Raw genomic sequence first — 5,836 nt, 5'->3', positions numbered from 1 at the left:
ACTAGCCCCACCATCAATGCCCCCTCCTGCGAAGCCCCAGCAGCCACAACTGGAGGGGCGGGAGGTGTTGCGGCGGCCTCTTTAGCCTTAGCCAAGGCCGCCTGAGCCACTTCATTGGCCCTAATGAGGGCAATCAGAGAGGAAGGAGAGCCAAAATTATGATCAGGAGCAATACCCGCATCCGCGAGTACCTTAGTCAAGTGTTCATTCGAGAATGAAGGTAAAACAAGCCTAGTAGGTGAGGAAGTGTTATGGACCAACTGGGAAGGGGTAGGAAGGATACCTGAAGCAGGGAGGTCACGAGCCGTAGCACGCCTTGCCGCTTTGTCGACCACCCTCAAGCCACTGTCACGGATCCGGCCACTCTTGCGAGCCGTAGATGAAGGGGACCGGATCGGAGATTACCGCACCATAGCCGGAGAAGACTGCCCCGCCACGTCGCCCATAACATCGTCAAGACGGCGGCACGGACCCGCCGCCAAGAGCTTGGTTCCCGAAGAGGCCCGACTCCGAGCAGAGAATTTGCGGGCAGAGGATTTGCGCTTGGAGGAGGGGCCCGACGCAACGCGGCGCGGGGAGGCAGGGAGATCTTCAATACAAAAGAGCGACGGGGAGCCCGGCCGGACCAGAAGGTTGGAGCAGACCCCTGACATAGGGGTACCAGCAGGAGGGGCAACTGGGGCAGCCTGAGCAGGAGCACAAACATCCATCTGATCCTTCCCTCCATCCCTGTTCTTTGGGGCATTCTCCTTGAAGAGCTCGCGACTTTCTGAACCCATGCCATCCCATTCAGAGGTAGTAAAGTGAGGGTGCGAGCCCCCACTCAAGTTGCCAGCGTTGTCAGCATCACCACCATGACGATCAGCAGAAGGAGGAGGGGGGTGATGGGGAGTGGGAAGAGGCATCCCCCTCCACACGGACCCGAAGCCTGAATCCATCTGCAACAGGGAATACATTAACACTACCATGGACGCATAAGGGATCAACAACCCAGATTTTGAGGTGCACGGGACCAAGAACAGCCAATGAGTCTTGATCCACCAAGATTGGCTTGCCGATGAGAGCACCAAAAGCCATGACGAACTCAGTAGAGCGGAGGGTAGGAGGGATGTCATCTACCAGAACCCAGATCTCAGAAAGGGGGGAAATAGGTTTCGCCCCATTAGCAGCCTCTTTCATCGAGACTACCAATTGGTTAAGAGGGAGAGTGAAACTCGTGCATGAAGAAATCATCTTGAGGCTGCTCTTAGAAGGGAAGACCACTGCAAAATCAAAATCAGACAACTACCGGGTCTGCCAATCCCAACTTCCTTCATCCCATAACTTGAGTTCGTCCTGGAGGGTTTGGGAGGAGATTTTGTGGTCTTTGACCGTGATGATGGCCGCATTAGAGAAAGCAGGAGCCACAGTAACCTGAGGGATCTCGCTGTCGAGCGCGAAGAAGGAGCAGCCAGGTAGGCCTTGACCATAGTGCACAAAAGAGGCGGGTTTGCGGCGATTTTGACAGTTCACAGTTAGGTGGCCGTCCTCGCGGCAGATCAGGCAGAAAGGGGGATTGAAACAACGCAATTGGAAATGCCCAGGTTGGTGACAAGCGAAGCACGTGAGGTTAGGGTTTGGTGGTTGGCTAGGCGGGGGAGAAGGGCGGGCCGGAAGGGGAGGAGGAGGAGGGGGAGGATGCCATCACCCAAGGCGCCAGAGGACGAGCCAGGGCCGGACGACGGAAACCAATGCCCAGGGGCGCCAGAACCACCACCCCCACGACCCAGCGCGCGACAACCGAACCCAGATGACGAAACAGGGCCACGGCCGCCGCCACGGGCCATGGGGGCAGGGCCAAGCGGGGGAGGAGGAGGAGGACGGACCGCAGGGCCAGAGCCGCCGGCAGCCGCCGCGGCCTCCCATGGATCGGCCCCAGATCTGCCCGATCCGGGAGCCTCAGATCCAGAGCCCGCCGTGGCCGGCGCCGCCGCCCCAGCCCGCACGTCGCCCTGGAGCCACTCAGGCCCCGCCGCCCAAGCTTCGCGCTCACGGGCCACCTGCTGCCGAGCCACCTGCTCAGCCTCAAGCTTGGAGCGGAGGGAAGCCTCGAGCTCCAGATCGACAGCCCCGTCGCCCGCATCCTCCTGCCGCCGCTTCAAGCCAGAGACCGCCTCGCTAGACGACCCGCGTGAGCGATCCATGGCGACAACAGCCGCGAAGGGGAGGGAGAGAGGTGGAGGAGGAGGGGATCTGCGGAAGGAGGGGATGCGAAAATGATAGCGGCGCAGGTCAGAGTGGGAGGCAGGAAAACCTAGAAATGGGGGGGGGGGCGAGCCCTTACGGATCCATAAATACCCAGAGGAAGCCAGGCCGGCTGGGGGGGAAGCGTGGGCCGGGCTGACCAGAACAGAAGAAGGCACGAGAGCCGTGCCAGACCCAGGGCCCAAAATAGACAGGGGGAATTCAGAAAAAGACGACAGCGCAGGTGGCCCAGCTAAAACGATCGGCCCAGAACGACCCAACTGAGGTGGAGCGGAGGGCCCACGAGCCTCCCGCACCGGAGACGAATCTAGGGTTAAGGAGGGAGAAGAGGCGGCCGACGACGCCAGCCCCGAGCGCGGCGCCGGCCCTGCCGAAGCCACCAACGGCGAGGACGGCGGGGAGCAGGAAGAGCGAGCAGAGCGACCCGACCGAGGAGAAGCACCTCCAAGAACCACACGGCCCGGCGAGGAAAGCGCCTCCGAGCGCTTCCATCTCCGACCGCGCCGCACCTGGAACCAACCAGAGATCCCCACCTCAGCACAGACCGTCGGACGGCCCCGACCGCCCGGCGCGAACTTCCGAACCCTGCCAACCGCCGACGAGCCCGCCACAAGAGGAGCCGCCGGAAGAGAAACCAGGGGGAGAGAGGGAGAGCTAGCCTCCAGCCCGGGCTCCGCATTCGCCACATCCGATGACAAGGCCCAAAATTTGTTCCGAGCTCCAGATCCAGGGGCGGCCAGAGAGAGAGACGCCACATAGGGCGAGGAAGGAGGGGCGGCAAGGGGAAGGGGCGGCAACGGCAGGAGGAGGGGCGCGGGGAGCCCCAAGCCATGGGGACGGGGAGAGGACGGGGAGGCGGAGGACGGGAAGGGGGGAGGGGAGGGAGAGAGGAGAGCCATCCTCAGCACGGGTTAGACTCACCCGAACCAAAAATGCATTGCACGATCATTCCTACACAAGTCGTGTGTCCCCTATATCCCAATGACAATGCGTCCTACATGCACTACTTCAAATACTAGATGATACCCCCCACGTTGTTGCGGGAATATTTGCAATACATTTCCATGATATGTGATTTCTATGGGACGTGAATAGTGATACTACGAAAACTAAAATTGCAAATCCATATGCTTTATTGTGTTTGATTAATGTATTGTAAAATATCTAATATATGCATGTTGAGGTGGACATTTTCATGTGCATGAATGTATGTTGTGGTGGGCCTTTTGCCATGCATGTTGCTTGATGATGTGGCATGCTTGCATGTTGAGAGAAATATGTTAGTGGGGGCTAGCTATTTAGATATAGAAGATGTGTGATACATTAGAGTGAAAACCAAACCAACTTCCTGATATGGGACATGTTGTTGGTGCTGAATATTCCAGAAATTAAAATGCCATAGAATGTGTCACATCCAGACTGCGATGTGGATTAAATTAAAAAAACTGATGAAGTAAAATCCATACCGTAAAATTCTGCAGGAAACAGGGTCCACATCAGACCACACACAGGAGTAATAGAGAAAAGCCCCACATCCGTCAGGTTTCTAAATATAGCAGTGAGGTGCTTGGGATGTTCGGGATGAATCCAAATCTGCAGCAAGAGCAACACACATACAGAACTGAAATTGGTAAAAAAAACATGATCTCTGATAAGTGGATACAGAAGAAGTTCATGCTGTGCACAGAAATTAACTTTACCATTTGGGAGCAAAAATTGAAACTCTGTTTGCACAGGCTCACGGCACACCTTGGCAGGCACTCCCGGAGCGCGAATGGCGCCTGCCACGCCTTGGCACGAGAAGCGAGGCCTACGCTACGAAGCTCAGGAACATAGCCAATGCGCACCAGAGGGTTTTTGAAGCGCCAACGTTGGCACAGCACTTGCCTAAGCTTGAGGGTAGAGACGAGCTCGATCCACACGCACCTAAAGCGGAGGAACTCGAGCTCCTGGATCCCGGAACACGGTGCGTCAATCTTCAGCACGGCATGCTCAACCATCCTGCAGGATTTCAAGCTGAGTATCTTGAGCCTATCGCAAGCGCTAACGAGGTCGGTGACGTCGGAGTGTCCAAACACAATGCGACCGAGGGTAAGGCTCGTGAGCCAGCTGAAGGCAACAGGGTAGGCACGGGAGAAGGACACGAGCTCCTGCTCGACTCGGCCATCAGTAGCGGGTCAGTGCCCCGACATGGCGAGCATATGCCGAACCCAAGGCGTTTGATCTCGCCGCGACTGACGACGTCCTCGACTGCGGTGCCTATGGAGCTCAGGTGAGGAGCCGACAGGTAGAAGCCAAGGCCGAGTGTCTTGATAGCACGATAAGTCTTGCCGTCGCGCTCGCACTTGCTCCTGGCCGGCAAGCTCTGCACTGCGCCTGTGAAGGCGTCCATCATCTTCTCCAGGGTGGCGCGGGGGATGTGGCCGAGGTTGAGGTGCAGGCGGGAGAGCTGGTGCGGGAGGCGCCGCCACCGTGTCGAGACTGCGCCGGCGCGGACCGCCTCGCGTAGGTTCAGGCGCTCGAGGATTTCGAGCAGGAGATCTTCGGGCAGCGTGTTGATTCTGTCCTCGCCTCGGTCCATGCTTAGCTTGGGCGGCGGTGAATCCATGTCCATGGTGGGAATCTGGAGGCTGGTTGATTGATTGATTGATTGAAGGCAGGGCCGGCCCTGGGCCATGCCGAGGAGTGCGACGGCCTAGGGCCCAGCCTCAGCAGGGGCCTATATATCTCTAGAAAAATAGACTACTACACAAGAGAAACAGGTCTGGCCCATTACGAAAGAAAAAATTCACGCACGAACTGATTCCTTCGCTGGCTCCTTGAATCACGCCCTCGTTCGTTTCCGTTCTCCGTCTTCTTTCCCAATTAATTGCCCCCAAATTCCTAAGAGGCGCCCCAATTCCCAAAGTTAATCAATGAATTTCTTTGGTTCCTCGCATCCTGTAAACTGTCTCAAAATCAGAATTTCTTTGGTTCCTCGCTGCCCCAAAGGACCCTGACGGACGTTGGCCAGCCGGTGACACATCCTTGTCCTGGCCCCTGGGAAGAACGCGAGAGTAGCAACCTACACCATGGCCGTCCATCGACAGAGCTGTGGTCAGTGTCTGAGGGCAGGCGATGCAGACGTGAAGTCCAGGCACTGTTCAAGCGAAGCAATCAAGCCATTGCTCCTCTGGGTAATTTTTAGATCTCAATTCTTTGATCTTTGCCTGTTTATTTCTGTTATGATGAGTTGACGTAATAATCAAAATTCATGATAAGCCATTGCTGATGTTTAACCTACTTGATTGCTCTATTTTTGTTCAAATTGCAGTCATGTAAATTATGCAGGTTGTGTCCTTGCATGAATTTTTATTATTGGATGGATGGAGCATAAAATTTCTTCTAATTTACTCCAAAACCAAGATTTTGGAATTCAGGTGCTCTCTCCTTTTTTTTGTTTGTCATAATGTTCCAAAAAAGCAATTATCATCGGTTGTGAGAAAAATAAAGGATCTAAGTTGTAAATTAATTAGTTGAATTTGGAAACGGTGCTAAGTCCTTCACTGGAAAAAAAATTAAGTATATTATAAGGGCCCATTATATGAAACTC

General features: G+C 55.6%; 1 pseudogene; it reads right to left on the bottom strand.

The window, feature by feature from the left end:
- Nucleotides 1–2,445: 2,445 nt before the first annotated feature.
- LOC125533078 lies at nt 2,446–4,852 on the bottom strand (annotated as a pseudogene).
- Between the last annotated feature and the right edge of the window lie 984 nt (nt 4,853–5,836).

The sequence above is a fragment of the Triticum urartu genome, chromosome 1 (assembly GCF_003073215.2).
Source record: "Triticum urartu cultivar G1812 chromosome 1, Tu2.1, whole genome shotgun sequence".
In the NCBI taxonomy this organism is placed as follows: Eukaryota; Viridiplantae; Streptophyta; class Magnoliopsida; order Poales; family Poaceae; genus Triticum; species Triticum urartu.
The sequence above is the reverse complement of the archived record's forward strand: the minus strand, read 5'-3'. Positions and strand labels throughout refer to the sequence as shown.